The 22,009-nt window shown below is 45.3% G+C and overlaps 1 long non-coding RNA gene across 3 annotated transcripts in view; it reads left to right on the top strand.

Moving 5' to 3' along the window:
* Nucleotides 1-22,009, top strand: part of LOC118971305 (uncharacterized) — a 37,998-nt gene that overhangs the window by 9,050 nt on the left and 6,939 nt on the right. The window contains exons 3-4 of one of the 3 annotated variants that reach the window (XR_005059682.2): nt 17,118-17,422; nt 20,960-21,384. The exons of 1 other annotated variant lie outside the window; for it this stretch is intronic. This is a non-coding gene — a long non-coding RNA (uncharacterized lncRNA). Of the gene's footprint in view, nt 1-17,117; nt 17,423-20,959; nt 21,385-22,009 lie in introns of those variants that run through there. One more of the 3 variants, XR_012128139.1, reaches the window with a different exon arrangement.

The raw sequence follows: 22,009 nt of genomic DNA, 5'->3' as shown, positions 1-22,009 counted from the left end.
TGAAAAGCTTCTGTACAGCAAAGGACCCCATCAATAGAACAAAAAGGAACCCTACAGTATGGGAGGATATATTCGTAAATGACAGATCCGATAAAGGGTTGACATCCAAAATATATAAAGAGCTCACACACCTCAACAAACAAAAAGCAAATAACCCAATTAAAAAATGGGCAGAGAAGCTGAACAGACAGTTCTCTAAAGAAGAAATTCAGATGGCCAACAGACACATGAAAAGATGCTCCACATCGCTTGTCATCAGAGAAATGCAAATTAAAACCACAATGAGATATCACCTCACACCAGTAAGGATGGCTACCATCCAAAAGACAAACAACAACAAATGTTGGTGAGGTTGTGGAGAAAGGGGAACCCTCCTACACTGCTGGTGGGAATGTAAATTAGTTCAACCATTGTGGAAAGCAGTATGGAGATTCCTCAAAATGCTCAAAATAGAAATACCGTTTGACCCAGGAATTCCACTTCTAGGAATTTATCCCAAGAATGCAGCACTCCCGTTTGAAAAAGACAGATGCACCCCGATGTTTACCACTGCACTATTTACAATAGCTAAGATATGGAAGCAACCTAAATGTCCATCAGTAGATGAATGGATAAAGATGATGTGGTACATATACACAATGGAATATTACTCAGCCATAAGAAAAAAACAAATCCTACCATTCGCAATAACATGGATGGAGCTGGAGGATATTATGCTCAGTGAAATAAGCCAGGCAGAGAAAGACAAATACCAAATGATTTCACTCATCTGTGGAGCATAAGAACAAAGAAAAAACTGAAGGGACAAAATAGCAGCAGAAGCACAGAACCCAAGAATGGACTAATAGTTACCAAAGGGAAAGGGACTGGGGAGGACGGGTGGGAAGGGAGGGACAAGGGCGGGAAGAAAAGAAAAGGGGGCATTACGATTAGCATGTATAGTGTGTGGGGGGGGCACGGGGAGGGCTGTGCAACACAGAGAAGACAAGTAGTGATTTTACAGCATCTTACTATGTTGATGGACAGTGACTATGAACGGGGATGTTGGGGGGACTTGGTGAAGGGGGGAGCCAAGTAAACATAATGTCCTTCATGTAACTGTAGATTAATGATACCAAAATAAAATAAAATAAAATAAAAAATAGCTCCCAAAATCTTTTTAATAACCTGAAACCTTTCAGTTTTGCTGAGTTGAGTGACAAGTTAAAATTAAATTCATTAAATATCTAAATCATTTCCAAACAAATAAAATGATGAAACATTAAGCACTAAACAGAGGTTCACCTACTCTTGGCTTCCTTATTATAGAGAAAATGAAGATATTTTGGCCTGTTAATGAAAATTTTTTTGTGCTTTATTAGGAGATTGTACTGTAGAGAAGCACGGTTCTAAAAATTACAAAATGTATTCATAAATTGTCCAGTTTAAAGAATGGGGGTGTTACTGTCAGTTCTTAGTTGCTTACTATTAGTTTTCACTAACAATGAAAGTTTCTAAGGATTAAGAATTCAAACTAATATATGTGGCTAATGCTACTAGAAATAATAGGGGAAAAATCTCTATATCCAAGAAGAATAATATGTGTGTTGTCAGTAAAGAAGGTATGAGGAATAAGAAGGCATTTTTATTAAGGGAAAATAAAGTAATTGTGTCCTAAAGTGAAGCTGATTTTTGAAGGAAAAAACACAGGACAAAATCTGAGTGAAGAAAAGAAAATTGTAGAAGGTTCATAACACAGGAATCTTGGCAAAGGAATTTTAATGTGTGTTCAAGCTGACTAAGAGTAAATGAATTCATTTAAAAAATGAGTTTTAGTATCACAAGTACACTGATACATAATTAAAATTTGGTTTTCTCTTTGTTAATAGAACAAGCTTTTCTCAACCTACTAGTCTCCTCTTGATAAGAGATTATAAAAGGTTTTTACCTTTTAAAATTATCTGCCTAAGAAAAACAAGGATTCTATGTTCTATCTAAATAATTTCCTGTACTTCATGTTATGTTTATCATCACGTCTTTGATTACTCAATTAAACAGAGTCTTCTTAATATAAAAAGAGCTAAGTTTTGCACACAACTATGTAGCTTTCTGTTGTCTGGAAACAACATGGTTATTGTATTAAGAAACAGTTTCTTTAAAGTCAAACTGAGGCTTATAACCTGGGAGTTTAGTCTGTCGGAAAGCTCTGAGTGACTTCTGCAGCTCTTGTTTGGACACAGTTTATCTGCAGCTTACAACAGGGTTGTGTGCAGGAAAGAGGTCACATTAATCTATGTATCAAGCAGGTGTCAAGGAATACATTTGGTGGTGTCTCTAAAGAACAGACTGCGCACGTTGTGGTGCTGTGTGTGAGAGGAGACAAGGTTTGGGACGGCGGCTCACTCTCCAAAGCATTCTGTCAAGGATGTGGGGACCAGGCTCCCCATTCAGTCTTGCCTTCTTTGAACAGTCAAAGCTGTTTCTCTTCTCTGCCATGGCGCGCGGCCCCTGCGCTCTTGCTAACAGGGATGGCTGTGCAGCATCTTCGCAGCACAGCTCAAGTTGTCCCGGCTGACTTAGGGTCCCTACACCTGGCACAGCTTTCCTTGTCTGTGGGACCGTGATGGGGGACCACAAAAATTCCATTTATTTAACACTTCTGTATTTGCCTTTGAAATCTTTTATTGTCCCTTTAGTTATGTAAGTATTGTTTCATAATGATCTGTCATCCTATTTAATTAAATGTTTAAATCTTTTGATATTTTTTGATAGCTTTCCCAAAATCAAATAAATTCCTAAATGAATCAAGTCATTTTTTAAATCTTTAGTTAACTCTGAGATTTTCCAGAGCATTTGAGAGAATATTTTTTCTCCTCATAAAAAAGAGGTATTAAACTAACTAGATTTATTTATTTGGTGTGTTGAATTACATGGGACACATTATCAAATAAGTGATACTAACCTTTTTTGATCATATCTGTGTAGATGTATGTTGTTAAAATATATAAAATAAATGTTCTAGAAATTACATATAACTCCTAGAGATCTGATGTTCAAATAAAATGTTAGTCTTGTATGACACAGAAATAATCGTATTTCCTTGTTGACTACAGTGTAATGAACTCTAGTGAAATCTGAAATCATTGCCACTTTTGAGGTGAGGCAAGGACTCCCCAGCAGCAGTTTCCCTCTACCTCAAGGCTGTCGGGCTCGTCTTCCCAAGGAATCTCACTCCTTGGAAACACGTGGGCCGTGACATCTACCACCTGGTTGCTGTAGTCAAATTCATACGAACAAATAAGCTTAACAAAGTGGTTACGGAGGGCAATGCCGTGTCGTGCGTCAAACTGGTGCCTCTGTTACAAAGGCATGGGAGAGAATCTGGTCTTCACTGCTCCCTCAGGGGCCCTCCAACACTTTCTGCACCCCAGTTTCCATGTCGCTGAACTTAGCAGCTTTCCCCAGCGGCACGGGAGGTCATGACAGGCTCTCGGCAGTGCCACCGGGGGCAGGAGGACTGTGATGGCCCCAGGGCCATCACATCTCCGCTTGCTGGTACCTGCAGTCCCTGGGAGGTGTCAACGGCGTGGGCCGGGGTGTGAGTTCCTCCATGATGCTAAAGTTTCATGGATGGTCTTGGGCAGGAGGCCTATGCGATTGGTGGCTCAGATGGCATCACTTACTTTCTTAAGTGAGTTTTCTCATGGTTCACTCCCATCGTACCTCTGGGGAATCAGCAGAAAAGGCAAAGCTGAGGGCTTTTGTGGCCTCACCTTCAAGTGAGCTGCAGCCTTCTCAAAGACAGTGAAGACACTGGGGGTCTCTACACCATCACCCCATCTGATGCTGGTGGGCATGTGGCCTAGGAGAGATTTTTAATTTAGCATGCAAAGGGCATAACCAATGTGTTCCATGCAGTTCCTCACCATGGAGACTGGTATGTGATGGATGACAAGGGGAGCTTGCCTGGAGGAGCGGGTATGGACGTGGGCACCTGTGAGGCATAGGAGGACAAGGGTCATCACTTGGGAAGGTATGTCTGGCCAGGCTTCTTCCAAGGGCTCTCACATAGTTCAAGGGCGTAACAAGACATTCAAGTTCACACCAGGATACGCCCCACGGAAATTCTGAGTGCACCGGCAAGAGCCAGTCACTGTTCCAACCCTGCTGACTTGCAGCCCTTTCTTCTGCCTGGTCCCACTCCTCCCCAAACCCAGCCCGCCCCACCCAGCATGCCCGGCTTCACACCCAGGGTGCTCGCTCACTCCATCTCGTGCCTTATGCGCCTGGAATCGCAGCGCCGCATGCCTTGATCTTTCCTGTTCCTTGCTTGAGAAGGAGCCATTCTAAAGACTAACCTGATAATTATTTAGGCAAATAAAGTGATACTATTGAGAATTTAAAGGGCCCTAGATGACAGAGGTGGCAGCCCTCTCCGTGGGCTCTCCGACAGGTAGAGATCACTTGCAATGAGGTTCTAGCCAGTAGATTATACTTCCTCATATATTCGATGAAGACATGTTTATGCCTAGCATTTAATATTATCCTTTTGGGTTCCCGTGCTACCTTTTTGTAAGTTTTAAAAACGTAGTATGACATTTTCTTAGTTTTGAAACTGGACTCTGGTTCTCAAGGAGCTTTGTTATGTGTCGGTAAGACTTGTATTTTATATCCTAAGTTGGGTGAGAAGTGGTACAGAAAGAGAACTTCCTCATATCTAGTCGTTAAAAAATTTCATCTTGGGCTTAATCCTTGTAAACACTTTTCCCAGCACAACATTTAAATGCTCCCTGAAGCTTAGATAAAACAAAATCTGATTTTGATCAGGCATGATGCATTAGTAAGATGTCAGTTTGTGTTATTTTTAAATGAGATGAGCAATGCATAATGGCTGGCAAATTGCCTCTCATTAAAAGTATTTACTTCTGAATTTGTACACTTTTAGGTACTTATCAACACACTTAGGTTTTCTGAGTTATTAAATAGGAAAAGCAGCTTCATAGGATGAAACAGACTATCAAGCCATTCAACTTCACTTATAGGCAAAATTTCCTTTTGCATTTTTCTGATAGCTCTTCTTTGAGTGTTATGGCCAAGTGACCGTACCACCCTCCCCATCCCATCAGCCTTCACTTCTTGAAGATTTTCCTCACCAACTCACAGGAGTTGTAACTTCCAGAACTCCTGCCGTTATTGTAGTCAACATTGGCATTCTAGTGAGCAACCCATCAAGCTTCAACTTACAAAACCTCCTGAACTTCCAAAGCTTTGACTTCCATTCTACAGGAGCAAGCCGTCTTCAACCTCCTTCTCACCAAGAACAGCTTCATTTCTGAAGTCGGAAACCCCGATATTAAAATAATCTCTGACCACCGCTTCTCAGCCATGCGGCTTTCACCTACCATGCCCCACTGTGTCCTCTAGTCCCCCAAGCCCCTGTCCCCTTCACTGCCCCCCCCTTTCTGCCCTGGCTGGAAGCATCTCTCTGACTATCCTCCGACCTGGGTCTTCTTTTCCTCTACTGGTATCAGCCTTCCAAGTTCTGACTTTGGCTAAATGTAAAATTGACATTTTCTGCCTCATACCTAGATACTGAATGGTGTGGGAGGAAATCACAAGTTGATACTATGTATTTTTGGTCCCCAAATCTCAGCGAGACCCTCAAGGCAGCCCTTTGCTGCTTCTAAGGAGCTGTCTCACTTTCTTCAGTTTCCCTGAAGTCCCAACTTCCTTACTGCCTTCTTAGTCTGCAGACAACATCGCCTTGTGTTTCACAGTGGAAAGTGGAAGCTTTCAGGCATGAACCTCTCCGCTCTCATTCCTCAGGGTCCCCACTTATACCACGTGGCCGGCAGATACAGTAGGATCTCAACTAGACATAAGGAGATTATATTACACTGCGGCAGAACCGGGGTCATTCTGTCAGAATATTGGGAAACATATCTTTGCAGTTACTTTTCTTTGGTTTTATAGTTTTCCATCTCTAGATAGTGTGGAATAGCCCTGTACCAGGCACAGCCAACCCAATGTATCATCAAATGTCTCATTCATGCACATAGATGTTCATTGGGTGAAGGAGGTGAATGAACGAACATGTGTGATAAACAATTCCTGAAATGAATTAGTAAATGAAGAAGTGTAAGAAAAGTATTCTGGCCAGAAGGAGCTTATAATCTTGAAACATCAGAACAAGATGTTATATAATAAAGTTTTGAATTGTATGGAATGAAAAACTAGAGATAGGGTAATATATAAGAAGGTGCTGATTTTATAGTCCAAGTTCAGCAAATTGGACAGGAAGGTTTTTAAATTCTTTTTATTGTTTATGTTTTTTTAATACAAGAGAGGTCACAGCCCCCAGCATTGCATAGTTTAAATTCTCATTATATCTCAGGAAAGAAAGAAAGAATGACTATTCATATTGCTGAAGGATAGGAGTGTTGAGTCATGAGATTTAATGCAATATAGAAAGAAAAAGGGAATCCCTTCTAGGCATTAGGGCCAAAGAAAAGCCATAAATAAACGAATTAGGGTGGAGCAGTGAAAATTACATCTAGGGAATGACAATAAGACCAATTTAACAGGAACAGTAAATGTAATTGTGTGTGAGAGTGTATGATAGGCGGGGTGCAAGCTGGGCACAGAAATTTCAACTTAGGGACTAGTTTGTTAGAAATTCATTAATACTATTAGGAACCACTTTAGAGGAAATGCTAAGATGCTCTTATATTGCAAGAAAAACAATTTCACTTATGATTCTGTGCTCACAGCTTGCAAGAATAAGTCACTCTTCTTGTCTGATCATTAGCAAAGACTCAGTGTCCTTAATAATCATTCAGGAAACTTGCAGATTGCCTGCCAGATGCAAGCTAATGCCCTAGATGTTTTGGAAGGTATCAAAATGTATTTAAAAAGCCTTGTGGTGGGGGAGGGAAGGAATGCATAAACAGTTTGGAATACATGAACACCTGACTTATGAATAGTTCATGCTGATATGTTACCACCACCAGGGGGCGAATCCCGTCCGTTTGCAAAAGCATGATGCTGCCAGACGGAAGGAAACAGTGTTTCTACCACAGCCAGAGTCTAAAGAACAATCCCTGATCAGCAGAGTCAGAGAAGATAGTAAAAGTCTGTCCTTTTGCCAATGGCGCATTGAACTACGTGTCTAACATGAAATCTACTTTTTCCAGGATGGTTCCAAAAGCATATATTTTAACTAGTCCTTGACGTAGTTAGAAAAAACAAAGCTGTTTTATATGTGTATATATGTGTAAAACTAAAGTATTATTTGTCATTTCCCATGGAAAACGTTCCCCAGTACAAATTTTCCAAACTCAATCCATTTATATCATAACTGCCTATTGTATTAGTTCAAGGCATTCAGTAGTGCCGAATGAACAGAGGTATGTATTCACCCTTAATAGTGCCCTGTCTCCCGAAATGCAGAATTACTTCTTAAGAAAACAATAAGGATTTACCAACTATATTTGAAATATTCATTGACTTTAGCCATTTTTATCCTCCTTTATACTTCTCTTCTACTGCCTGTCATTTCTGGAAGCCAAGAAAAAAATAATCTCATAGAAACCAAATTAAAGGAGTTAGAAATGGGATGAAGGCTGTGGTAGGGGGATCATGAAGGGAATTCCAATGAGGGTTGGATATTAGTTGCACACCGTAACTGAAGCTGTGCAAAGCTGGGTTAGAATATATTCAGTGAAAGATAAACATTTTGTAGGTGGCCAGGGTGAGCCTGGATGGAAACTTGAGAAGCCTGGAGCTGCTGAAGCCCTTGGACCACGGGCTTCCCTGGATCTTGAGCAGAAGTCAAGGAAGCACAACTGCAGCGGCTGCCCAGGGGCCTGGTGCCCAGCTCCGCGGTCCGCCCCCGCCTCGGGTGGGGCCTGGAGGGCCACATGAGGAGGCATGTGCGGCATCTCAGGCACCCCCAGAAGTTCCACAGAGTCCTACCAAGGAAACCGAGAGAAATTTTGACCTTGCTCTGACTAGGAAGGTGCCGGCGAGGTTGCTGGGGCGCCTCTAGGAGATGCTCACCTGCTCTGCCGTGTGCGTTCTCTTCCCGATGCTCCAAGCCACCGCCTTTGTCGCCCATCACTGCGCTCGCCTCACACTCTCTCCCCAGCTCCCCATCTTGTCTAGTCTGCGTTTCAGTCTCTGTTTTCCTCCTGAATGCAATTTTGTCTTTTTCCTTGACTCTATGTTCCCAGCTAACTCTTGGGATAATAACCCAATCTAATTCTACCTTGTTTGCTTAATATTATCAATTCCCTTTTGGCAAATTATCTTTACACTAGTTATATTTTCCATTGTTTTATTTTCTCTTTTTGCTTTTTAAGCAAGAAGAAGAGGGAATAACAGTCACAGAGATTGCCCAAAGTCTGATGTCAGACCCTAAGAAGGCTGGGGTGGGGGGAATGACTCTTCATTCTAACATCAGTTCAGGAGGAAAGGCTAACACGCTCTTAAAAATACTTTCCTATAATTTAGAAAAAAAAGTGTGCTCAAATCACCACCTTTCCTTTCAGAATAACACCGAGCATGGCCCCAGTGGCAACCCAGATTCACTAGAACACTGATATTACCGTGTAGAATGACTTAGGCACTAAATGGGGAATATAAATCTGTGGTTTTGAACCTATAAAGCAACCTGGCTTTCTTAAAAATGTATACATGTGGATAATACAGAAGGAGAAACATGTGAGCGGAAAGATCTGCCTAGGAAAGGGCTTCTTGGTTTAATGCAAGAAAATCCTTAAAAACATCCATGAAGATCCATAATTGTCATTAGAATTTTGTATTTACTAGATGAGCTACAGAAAGACCAAAATTTGACTAATCTCTACAAAGCAGCACTTTGATATGTTTAGCTTAGTGTGTTAAAAACAACAGCATTGGCCCCTCCAACTATGGAGTTGAGCTCTGGGTATACAAAGGTGTGTAAGACACAGTTCTGCGAGGTAGAGAGGCCCCTGGGCTGACATTGTCACTGTTACGAGAGCTTTGGGAGCTGTAGGAAAGAGCAACAAATTTTACTTGTGGGCTAAAGAGGACTTCAAAAAGGAAGTGACTCTTAAGCTAAATTTTGGAAGATAAAGTTCATCAGGTATTCAAAGTAGATGAGGGCTCTTCTGAGCAAAGAGACAGAGGTGCAGAGACGTGAAAGAGAGGTGCTCAAAGAGCTGTACTAGTTGGAGGGCAAGAGGGCAGAGCACGTGTGCGGCGGGGTAGAAGGTGAGGACGGAAGGGACCAGTCACGAAGGTCTTGTTCCTGCAGAGGAACCTTCGCTTGGCCCCTCAGATAATGGGATTCACCAATCGGAGGGTGTGTGCTGCCGAGGCACGTTTGTGAAATGTCACCACGAGCAGAATCGATTGGAGGAGGGCAAGACTGCAGCCTGGAAAGTAACTTGAAGGGTGTTGTAATGGTCCAGGATTGGGGCTCCAGGGACCTAAAGTAACTGGTGGAAGTGGCAGGAGAAGAAAAGAAAATATTAGGAAGGTTTTTAAGAAGTGAAATGACGACTGGCAACTGATTAGGTTTAGGGTACGTTGGTGAGTGATTAGATGTAGAATATGAGAGAGGGGGAGTCTAGGGTGGCATTTTCATCCCCTTTGTTCCTTGAAGTGACTCTGTGCCCCTGTTTCTTCTAATCTTTTGTTAATTTGTTAATTAATGTGTATTGAGGGTCTGTGATGTGCCAGGTGTCATACTGAACACCAAAGACACAGATTCATGTCTTCAACCACTATTTCATGAGCACCTGCTCTATGTCAGGCGCCACTCTAGTCTCTCCTCTTAGAATCCAGCAATGGATAAAACAGACAGAATCTGTTGAAACAAGCAAAATAAACAAAAACAAAAAAAGGAGGAATGAAAGGCTTCTCTTGGGTGCTGTGGTGGGCAGCAGGGAAGACAACTTCGAAACGCAGCCACTTGGAAGTGACTAAGCAGGGACAGGATTCTACAGTGTAATGAGGAGGAGTCAGTCTGAGAACAGGTAACACATTCTGACAATAAAAACCAGAGCAAAGTTTCAAGCAGTCTGGCATTCAGATTCTAGAAAACAGGATATTGGTGGTATGAGTGGGCATGAACACGAACAAAAGACTCTAGTCATTTCCTTGAAAAACGTACAAGTGGTTATTTCTTAGTAACTCAACCCTAACTTAGGGCCTGGCAGAAGGGCCCAGTCATCATGAGATCAGGGGAATGCAAGATGGTACAAAAAAGACAGGCTTTCAAACTCACGCCCTCATGCAGTTTACCTCATTGTGGAATTAGATGATAAAGCAAGTAAATAAATTAGACCATATATTAGAAGATGTTAAGCGTTATGGTGAGAAATACAAAGCCAGGAGTGAGAATAGGGAACACGTGTGTGTGTGTGTGTCTGTGTTCACACACAGTCAAGTCAAGCGGATGGTCAGGGAAGGATACACTGAGACTGAGACAGACGCAAATAAGAAAGCACATCTAGCTTCAAGGAAGCCAGTCTCCAGGGGGGTCAGGCAAGTACCATGTGAGATGCCCTGAGTTAGGGGGACGCAGGAGGTGGCCTGGAGCTCATGCACTGGGTGCCTATCCCTGGTGGGAAGTGGGGGATGGCTAAGAAAGTATGTGTGCTAAGGTGCCACCCTTGCTATAACCTGGAAGTTGACCTAAAGCAGGTCGTATACAGCAAAGGATTTGAGGGGTTTTGGTGTAGCTAAAAGGAGCATCAGACGCCAGGACCAAAGGTACGATGGTTTGGAACTTTCTGGAGCTTTCTCTGGTTTAGTGTGATCAGAGAGCAGGGTGAGTGTGCAGGAGAAACGGGAATGGAAAGGAACGGCCGGATCCTGGGGGGACTTTAACATCCTGACAGGGAGTGTGGATTCCAGACTGAAGGCGAGTGTGTGCATGTGTGTGCCTGTGTGCGCCTGTGTGTGTGTGTGTGTGTGTGTGTGCGCTCAGTGACAGCTTTTAGGTACTGAAAGGACTTTAAGCAAACAAGCATCGGATTTGTTTTTACAAAAGTCAGCCGAATGGGCATGTTAAAGGTGGATTGCAGGAGACTTACGGAGGAAAAGCATCCTGTAAGAGGGTCAGGGAAACAGGCTTAGAGATCGTCAGTAAATTCAGGCCGGAAATGGGGAGTGTCTGAAAAAGTCGGAGGCGGTGAGAGTAGCGAGGTAAGAGGGGGCAACCTGAGGAGCTACTGGTATGGTTGCTGCTGCTGGTGGAACCTCCCAGGCCTTCAGCCCCATCTCCCCAACCATTCCTTCAGTTACTCAAGGCTGGAAGCCCAAGCAGACTCTTCTGCTTCCAGACCTCAGCCCAGATGAATTGTCTGTCCATCTTGCTGCTACCCCAGCAGCTGCCCAGGAACCACTGTCTCCTGTAGTTTATGCTGTAAATCTTCCCCCCGAGTACCTGCTGTGTGCTAGCCATTGTGCAGAGGGGTGTGCAATGAGTGAAACGCTACAATTAACCCTTGAACAACACTAGTTTGAATTGTGTGGGTCCACTTATACATGGATTTTTTCTAGTATCTTGGAAAAAATTTTGGACATTTGAGACAATGTGAAAAAGTACTTTTTCCCTAGTTTAACGTAAGAATACTGGGCATAATGCATATAACATACAAACTGTATGTTCATTGACTATGTATGTTATCAATAAGGCTTCTAGTCAACAGTACCCTATTAGTAGTTAAGTTTTCAGGGAGTTGAAAGATATACAGGGATTTCTGACCACGCAGATTTTTGGCTCTAACCCGACTGTGCTCACCCACTGGAAGCTGCGTGAGAGAGGAGATAGGGAAACTGAAAAACTACACAGAGAACAGTATGGCAATGGGCCTGAGGGACTGAGTGATTCAAAGTAGGTGCTCAGTAAATATTTGTGGCTTCAAGGGTCAAAACAGAGCTGTTGGAATATGAAGAGATGCCAGACTGCCTGGGGAAGCTAGAGAAGGCCTCTCGGAGAGAAAGATCTTTGAACTGGAAGACACTGAACTTTAAGAATGGGTATATGGTCGCCAGGGAGTTCGGGGAGGGCATTCGATTGAGAAGCATAGTCAGCTGTGAAATTATTTTTCTTTTTTGAAATCAAGTTTAGGTCCACAGCTATCCTCCATTACCTAAATTCAGCCTTCTGATTAGGCAGGAAGGAAATGATTTCATTCTGAAGGCAGAGACATAAATAATCACAGAAAACCAAAAATACGAATGCTGTTTATTTCTGGTTCTTCTGTTAATATATAATTAAAAATTTAAATGAAAATCCAGGGGGAGTTAATTCTAATATCTGAAATGATTGAAGAAACAGTTTAAGAGAATCTAGGAAATGCCTGGATCTTTTTAAACATCTGAGGAATAGGACTTGAGGAGTCAAACCAAGAATCCTGAGTTCCGTTTCTTTCCATATCTGAGTGTCTCTCTTAAATGAGTCAAAAGTATTAAAACACGTACTAAATGTACCTAGCCCTGAAAAGGTGCCATTTGGAGTCTGTGCAGGCGACATGAGCACATGGGTGTAGCCCAGGCTAGCAGGAGACATAGGATTTGGGGATGGCCAAAGCTTAAAGTTTGCACAGCCATCAGCTGCCACATCGGTTCGCCTCTGTAGCTTCTTATCACCCTTAACATAGGATGCCAAATGCACATAGCTGAGAAGCAGTGACAACCCCCTGGAGGCGAACATTAATTTTGGTCAACACTGAATGAAGTTACAGAAGTTTCTCTCTGATTCGGCCACTTACAGATTTGCAGTTGCTAAAGATGTAATGTGAGAATTGGGTTTGAAGTAAGAATGTTTGCAACTAGTTTTTCTCCAGCTGCTGACACTCAAACAGAGATAAACCACTGCGGCCTCAGATCTAAAGGACTAACAATCTACAGTCAAGGGCCTAGGGAGTGTTTACACGCATTACTTGCTTGCCATTTCCTAGGTGACATAAGGAGTATAGAAAGAAATCTAAGATGTATTTCCAAAGGGACCCCCCAAACAAAGGACAGTTAAGTGTACCCTCTCAGTCCCAATAGTACCAAGTGTGACTTTGTCTGCCGCTAGCAGGAAGAGTGCCCATCAGGAACTGGAGGAGTTAGAGAACTCTCTGGAAGGGGTAGAGCTTACCCTGGCCCTGGAGGGCTGGAGAATGAATAGGAGAGGGCTGGAGAGGAGAGGAAAGCACTCCGACTGGTAGGGGAACGGGGCCAGTACAGGACGGGCATCAGGGTAGAGAGGAGAATGGCCCTGTGCAGAGGCGATGGTTCTGTGCATGAGGACAGTGCCTCAGCGGACTGGGTGGAAGTAGGCAGCAATGAGCCACATTCTGAAGGTCCTAAAGTCGAATGAAGGAATCGAGGCTTCACCTAGAGGGCAGCCGGAGCCACTGCAGGGTCTTAACCAGGCCCTCGACCTGGCAGAGGTCGGAGTGCACACAGGAGAAAGCACTTTGGAAACTGTAGCAGGTTTTGAAGTCATAGCAGTTCACTTGATTCTGGCTGACCAGGTGGTGACAGTGGGCATGGGGAAGCAAGGAAATTATTTTATCAGCTCTTATTATCCAAATATGACTCCTCGAGGAAAACACTGCAGGGAACAGGAGAGGGTTGGAGAAAACTGGTGTCACATTAGAAACCTAGGCAAACAGCTGAGCAGGCTTATCCACTGAACAATTTAGGAGGATGCCCTGACCTCCAGGGCTCCAGAACCTGAAGGAGCGGTTGCATCATTTGAAAACGGCTGGCTTTGCGTTTCTGCCAACCGAGGCCTGGATGTGATATTTCAGCTGGAATAGAGAAGAAGCAGATGCTCGTGGGAATGCGGACTCTCCGCATCGGAGAAGAAAACACAAGTCCAAACGGAAATGAGACGGGTGGCATTTCTGTGGCAGAGAGCTGTGCGCTGCAGAATCTGCTCTTGGCTGGGGGCCCGGGTCACCTCACAGTGCTGCCTCAGATGGCATTTAAAGGACACGAGCGGAAGAGGAAAACCTTCCAAGTGATTCCTAAATTCTCTACACATTTACACATCTTTTCATATACCCATAGGATTATAGGCTTGTATGGTTGTATTTTAAAAATAGTTTCTTAACATTTTCTCCTCTCTTCCTGTGGTCTCTTTCTTTACCCACTGGATTAACATCAAGTTGGAAGAGCAGGTTTCCACATTTCATTCTTATTTATCTAGCCTCACTTTTTATTTATCCATGAATGTGTCCTATATTACATCAGTATGAGAATCTTCCTCGTATTTGAAAATAACCTGGCTTCTTCAATGTTCAATAATCAATTTCCTTTTTCAAGCACAGTATTAAACAGTTAACAGTGAAAGGCTTATGCCATTCAAGGTGAAAAATCAAGAGAAGCTCATGTTAGCACACCTACTACGAAATTGTTGATGACCAACATTCAACTCGGTTTATTAAACTTATTTTTTTAAATAGAATTTTCCAACTGTGAAATTAAGGAACTCTGATGAGCTATATTTTGATAACACACTTCATATAATTTCATTCTTTTCACCCACAAACAGCTGAGTGCCTCCTCTATTCTAGCAACATGCTCAACGTTGGTGATAATAGTTTCAAAGAAAGAGGGGACTGTCCTCTTGTGCAGGTCTCCATCTGCATTCTGATCTCATTTTCCTCCCATATTCTTTGGGGTCCCTCAAGTATCAGTTCACTGAACCCCTCATTCAGTCATTGAACAACATCGCTGAGTCTCCACACACGGCCCTCTCTCTGCTGGGTGTAGAGGTGTCGCCAAACCAAAGCTGGCCTGTCGTATTAGGTGGAGTTGCCATCCAGAGGAGGTCATCGAGAGGAGGTGACCCCTTGCTCACCTGGGAGATGGACTCAAGCAATGGGGGGCACTGCCCCCAGTCCCCTGTCCTTGGAATGTATGTTCTGCCCGCTTTCCCCACACTAGCAGCTGCCTCAAGGACACAGCCTAGGGGCCATAAGGTGCTGCGAAGACCATCGGACAGTAACTGTGTCTGAATCCAGTTCAGGCCTCTCTGTTTACACTTCAAGGCTCTGGTGGCTGAGTGCAGAGATCTACTCAGCTTTCGGGCACCAAGACAAGCCTCAGGAATAAGTTTCCTCACTTACCGCTTCTTAAAACCACCACCTCCTGCCCATCGGGAGTGGCCCGCGTCCCCCTTTGGCCTCTCCTTGCCTCTGTGTGGGGACCACTGTGTGAACCATCAAACTGTGTACAGTGATGGGCCCGCCTGATTGTCCTCCTGCCTGTCCACGCGGTCAGGTCTCCTCGGCCCACAGCACAGCCAGGCCCTCTCACACCAGCACTAGGACTTGCCGCTGCCCTCCGCCGCCACCTGCGTCTGCTCTGCAGCCTTTATTCCACGGCGTTGCGTCCTCGGGCTCTGCCTGCATCTCAGACAATTCCGCCTTTGTCGTTTCAGTGGATTCCTCTTCTCCCGTGTGCCTCTTAAGCGCTGGGATTTTTTTTTTGAACCCCAAAATTCAGTCCTTAGCCCTTTTCTCATCTGGATTTGTGCCTCCTCACCTCATTCATACCTCCAGCCTTGGTGTCCCCTGAACTCCAGACCCAAATTTCCAGCTGTCTAAAGCACCTCTTCCTCAGGAAATGGCTTATGAAGACATGAAGATCAGGGGCTCCAAGGTCATCGCGTCTGACCGCGTGAGCTCCTTCCCGCCTTCCTATCAGCTTGGGGGGTGTTCCCGTCATCCGCTCAGCGCAGGCTTGCCTCCTCCAGCGCGGACAGCTCTTAGCACACCACCCTACAGCAGGTTTCCCGTGGGGCCATCTGGGGGGACAGCTCTCTCGGAACCTCTGTTTCTGTCTCAGACAGACGGAGCTGATAACCCCAATGACATGGCGTGACGGTGATGATCAAATGAGATCATATGTGAGTCTTTACACAGTGCCAACCCAGAGAGAGCAGACGTTCAGCATGCATTTCTTCTCCTGCTCCTCTCCCTCCCCAGACTGCGAGCCACCTGCGGACAGGGTCTGTGCCTTCCTTATTTTCAATGAGGAGTGAGTTTTTAATGAGTTGCATAACCTATATCATAGAAATCTGAAACATGTGGATCTTTTCAATCTGTATTTGATCATCTTTGAGGTTGCCAGTCTTCCAGTTTTTCTGTATTCTCACTGTCAGGAAATACCAAAAAACCCACAAATTCAGGATAACCTGTAGACAGCGATTGCCACCAGTATTCTTTAATAAGAGTTCCATATGGGGAATGTTTTCATGCCTATTAAAAAGAGCCCACCTGTACAACCTATGTTAGTGCATTCAGAACACAGTCTGCAGCCCACATTTCTGAAATTCACCAAAGTTCTCCATCTGCACATTGCGTGAGTCAAAGGATTTCATACCCTTAATTTTAACAGTCTTATGTTTTCATCAAATTTGCATTACATCAGATGCCAAGGTATAAATTATTTTTGGTAAAATACCATCTCTGAGTACACATTTCACACTTCCTGCAAGAGGAACCATTTGTTTGCGGTGCAGCATTTACTATGATGCTGCGGCCATGTGGGGCTGAGTGGTGACCTCACCCTGAACAAAAAGTGATTCTAGATATCTGCAGCTTATCAGCAGTTATTTTCTGATTATGTAAAGATTTGTTCAACGCTTTTCTAACTTGATTGTGGTGTGGCATGTAGTGGTTATTTGTGTTTGTCTACTCTGAGCAAACACGTCTACATGTTTGACAAGGCAGGTTATGAGCTGCTGCATCACAGAGCTTCTATCAACACAGAGAAAGTAGGTCCAAAAGGGAGTCATTAACAGCTGGGGGTGCACAAGTCTGTATCAAGGACAAGGAGTGGCGTGTACAATGCTTCTGTAGCCTCAGAAGAAGCTAAAAAGGAACAGGTCCAAGGCTTCCGGCAGCTTACAGATTGGGAAGGGCACATACTGTAAGAGCCTGCACGGAGCTTTATGTAGTTATGTGATTTGGAAAAAACACTTAAGTAAGATTTTTTTCCCCTGTTTTCATTTGTTTTATGAGGTATTGTGTAGCTTGTAAGCAAACGCTTAGAGTAAGTTTTTTTGGGTTTGTTACTCTACATATATTCTGTGTGGGAGCATTGCTGTGCACAAGGAGAATTCAGTTCTGTTTTCTTAGATTATTGCCCGTTCGTTTGTGGGCCCTTCAGTGAGGGCTTCTTACCTGCTGACTCCCGGGCTGTGAGGAAAACCTGCGGCCTCACGTGCCCAGAGCCCAGAGTACCGTGTTTGAATGGAGAAGAATCAGCACAGCGACGAACGCTCTGCACTCCACGGCGTGAAACCCATGGGGTCACCTGACACCCCCTGGGAAGGGCTTGGAAGACGTCTGCCGGCCCCCGGAGGACCTGACGGCTAAGCGAAGAACCGAGGGACCCATAGGCTCCAGCCAGACGTTAGGGGCTGTGTTGCAGGCCAGGAACAGTGAGTGCAAAGACCAGGGGGTGGATATTGACCTTGTGGGTCCTTCCTTCCCCATTAGGGTGGGTGGGGCACGTGGGCAGGCCTGAGTGGGAGGATGGGGGAGAGGCAGGGGTGGTGGTTAAAGGAACTGACGGTGATCCCTGCAGGCCTTACAACCTCTGGAGAGGTTTTATCTTTATTCTTAGTTCAATGGAAAGCCACTGAAGGATGGTAACTGATGCATCAGCTTTGCATTTTCTTAAGGTTACTTTGGCTGCAGCTTGAAGGATGCGTTGGAGGGAAATGACAGCGGGAGCTGGGAGACAGGTTCAGGATTGAGCTAAGTGGCCCGAAATTCAGCGGCAGTATTAGGGAGAAGTGGGCAAATTCAGGAGATCTCTGGAGGTGTGATGGTCAGGGTTTTGTGACTGTCTGAATGTAGGTGAGGCGGTAGGAGACGTCAAGCATGGCAGATAGGAGAGAGGGGGCAGGGTGAGAGGGCAGAGGGCAGGCAGGTGAGGAGCTTCGCTTGGAACGTGCTGAGGTGGACGCAGCGGTAGTTGGACTGCAGGTTGGCTGCAGTCATCGGCAGGAAGACGGAAATGACTCCACGGGAGCTGAGGTGGTTGTGTGGAGTAGAAAGAAAAATCCAACGACGACTATCTGAGCAGCGCTCCCATTTAGAAGAAGAAGTGGGGAAAGAAATGCAGAGGAAGGGTCTGGAAAGCAGCGGCCAGGGGAAGAGAGGGCTTTGAGGAGGGGACGTCCCACCTTATGTCAGATGCTGCTGCGAGTTCAGGCAAGGAAGGACTGACGCATTTGTTGGAGTTAATGACGAAGAAGTTGTTGGTGACCATCAAAGAGCACGGCAATTTCAGGAGGCGAGGCTGTGTGTGTGTGTGTGTGCGTGTGTGTGTGTATGTGTGTGTGTGTGTGTGTGTGCGTGTGTGTGTGTGCGCGCGCACGCGCACGTGCAGAGACCAGACTGCGGTAGGTTGAGGAGTGAATGGAAGCAGAGGAGGTGGAGGCGACCCTGAGGTCCAGGTGAGCGTGGAAGCTGAGGTCGCCACTGCTGCTTGGGCGCTGCGTTCGCTCCCTCGGGTGCCTTGCTAAGGACCAGCCTTTAGATAACTCCCCTCCGTAACTGCCCCGCCTGCTCCTGGCACGTTGACAGCCCTGGCACTCCCTGCGCCATGTCGCCAAGGTCTGGACCCCCTTCCTACTCGCTGTCTCCCCCCCACAGTCTGTGAGGGCCAAGGAGGCCCATGCGGAGAGTCACAGAGTGTATCACAACGAAATGAGCACCTGCACAAGTGCTGCTCCTCACACCTCATGACATTCTTCAGCTAAATTATTCAGCCAACTTTAAATACTGAATGTGGCATAATGTAGGAACAGAGCGGTGTTGACTTAAGCAATGTACTAATACATATTTTAGTTATATTTTGGAACTGAGGTAGTCCTAAGAGTAAGAAAAAGCTGTCTCATCAGCAAAACTATGATTATTCTGAATGTTTTTTGTCTTCAGATAGTGAGCTCTGTCACAAATGATCGGACCATGCATATTGATTTCATAAGTCGATTTCCTCCTCCAATACTTTCTCAAGGCAGTGTAATTAAAACTCCAGGCCTATGGAGAAACCTTTGTCGATCAGAGTATAAATATCTCTGGGAACATAGCTTTGCTAGAATTACAAGCCATGACAGGTGTAAGAAGCCCAGGGTACAGGAGCGGCAGCCAGCAGGTATTGCTGACTCTGAGCACAGGGCCAACTCCGTACATGCAAGGCTGCTTGTTCCTGGGAGAAGCCGAGGAAGCCAGTGGCATCCCTGGAGAGGAGGACGCTTTGGAGCTAATGAAAGCGGGCATCAGAAGAAAGCGGGAGAGGAGGTGATGGGACACATGATTCCCACAGAGTGGAGGGAACCCAGACCAGAAGGCAGCAAGATCTCTAATGGGGTGAAAGAATCCGGGCAGACCTGTGGGGTCCACTCGGTCCTGTAAGCAGTGTAGGACGTGGCATCTGCATGGCCACTGAAGCAAAGAGTACAAATAAAATAGTGATATTTTGATATTTATATGGAGCAGCTGATTGAGAACTACATGGACAGAAAGAAAAGTTTAAAGTCTCAAAGGTCCAGGTTTCCTGGACGGAGTGAGACCCCTTTTCCTGTTCAGCAGTTGACTGGGTCCTTCGGCGCATTGCCACCTCCGCCATGCCCTCATGTGCATTTCAGGGCATATGGCATGCCGTGTTTTATCGCAAACTGCATCTCAATCAAAACTCAGGGATCCAAGCTGCGGTTACTTGTCTTCCAGGCTGACTTCTTTCTGCTCACTCTTTGAACCAAAGGAATATTTGTCACAGCTCCTGCCATGAAGCAGACACACTGAGAAGATCCTTAGCGGCCCCAGTTCAGGGGCAGTCCCCTGTTCTCTGTGGTGCCGTGGGCCTGCTGTGGTCACCACCCACAGGCCTTGGGCCCTTGTGCTGTGCGTCCTCGGAGGGCACAGGACATTGGTTCCTGTGCCGTTGGTCTGTCTTTCACTCCCTCATTCATTCATCCCATGTGCCAAGAACTAGAAAAAAAAACTCTAAAGTTTGCAAAGCACTTTCATATGTGTTAGTATTCCAACCTTAAAATAGAGTTGTGAGGCCTGTGGTCATGTCACCCCCTGTTTGTGAGCCCTCGGCACAGCCCCCAGCCGCAGGGTAGCGTCCGGGCCCAAGGCCTGCTGGTGGAAGGCCTGGCTGGCTGGGACTGTCTGCGGCCTGCCCCCGCAAGGGCCATAACTTGCGGTCTCATTGTCTAGGGGTCATCGCAGGAAGCTCGCCTTCAGAGCCTCGGAGACAGAGGCGCAAGGGGCAGGGTGGAGAGCAGCGGCCTCCGCATGCAGGGCCCTTTGTCCTTGAACCTGGGCTTCAGGGTCCCTCTCTTCAACCTCTCAAAGTGCCCCAGGGCATATTTAGCTACAGGCTCTGAGGTGCTCTTCAGACACCAGGATGCCAGGAGTGAAGGCGCTGCCTCAGGCGTGGGGGGCTGAGGTGCTTGGGAAGATGGCCCTGCGCTGACCTACCTTGTGCGTGAGGTGCTAGCAGCACGGAACGCTGAGTGGCCCCTTGCATAGACTGAGCCCTCGCGGGCCTCCATGCCTTTGGACTTCCTGTTGCCCCTGGAATGCCTTCTCCTGGACCCGTCCCCGTGGCAAACGGCTTGCTCAAATGCTTTCCCTCCACCTTAGGCTTCCTTCCACCGGAGCTGATTTCCAGCTTAGTGAGTTCTAATAGCCATTTGTTCCTACTTGTAGCCATTTAGCGAGGTCGGGTTGGCATGACCCCAAAGTGTGCATTCATTTCTATTACCTGAAAACAATCACCCAAACATTCGAAATGGGATAGCGGAAGCAAACGGTGAATTCCAGTTTTAACTTGCCGACCAGCTGGTCTGTGAGTAGGAGGAGCCTGCAGACCACACCCACAGAGGGAAGGCAAGAGCAGGGACAGGTCTGTTCAAGGGTGAGGAGTGATTCCTTTTTCTGTTCTTTTTTTTCCCCAGGTAAATCTGTGAAAGCTGTGCTTTGATTTATGATCTGATGTTGGCTGACGTGTAGTGATTGAAATAATGGAAATCCAATAACCATTTTCACCCTGTGATCTTCAGATAATCATTCTTCTTCGGGTTATAATTTCATTTTGGGTAAGGAGGGCACAAGGAGATGCTTTTCACAAGTCAACGAGTTTCTTCCTAGAAAGGCCCCCCCTTCCCAGCCCATCCAAACATTTCAGCTATACCCAATTCTTTCTACCCTTCCCCTACTTTATTTTTTCTCCCTTGCACTTACATTATCCAACCTACTATATATTTTAGTGATATCTTGTTATTTTCAGTGTCTTCCACTGGAATGTAAACTTCTTAAAGAATGTTGGTCTGTTTTGTTTACCACTGAATCCCAAGTGCAAAGAACAATGCCTGGCATAGAGCAGGTGGTCAATAAATACTTGCTAAATGAAGGCACACCTGTTTTTCATCAGAAATGAATCTTCCTGAAAGAGGGACTCTGTGTGCGTCTTGCGTGTGTGTCCGCATCCTCCCAGGCTGCCTGTGAGGCTGGGACGTCTTTGTGTCCACACTCTGGGAGAATTCCCAAGGTCAGACTCAGGCATGTCGAAGCCAAAGGAGGCTGTGTGGGACCTCTCTGTGTCATTAGACAAGAGCCTATAGTTAGACAAGAGCAGTAGCATTTGCTGTTTTCTCCATTTGGGCAAGAACATGTTTATACTGGTCTGGGACATGGTAAAAAGTTTAGTAGTTGGTTATATTCTGAATCCACCCCTTGCAGAGTGAGTTAAACAGAACAGGCAGGTAACTGAGCAGAAACTATCCCAAAATGTCAACTATTCGCAAAATGCTCGAATCATAAGGAATAAGCCATATAGTGCATAAAAAATGATAAGCTTTTTTAGGAATGGAATTTTAAAGAGCCAAATTTTACACGCTTTAACTTTACTGCAGGATTAGATTTTCACTGGAACATTAGACACACATTACGTTAAAAATACTGAAATTAAGAGTTAAATGGGCTGAAAATGATTGCAAGACTATCAA

Source organism: Manis javanica, chromosome 1 (genome assembly GCF_040802235.1).
Source record: "Manis javanica isolate MJ-LG chromosome 1, MJ_LKY, whole genome shotgun sequence".
NCBI classification, from domain to species: Eukaryota; Metazoa; Chordata; class Mammalia; order Pholidota; family Manidae; genus Manis; species Manis javanica.
This window is presented reverse-complemented; position numbering and strand designations above follow the sequence as displayed.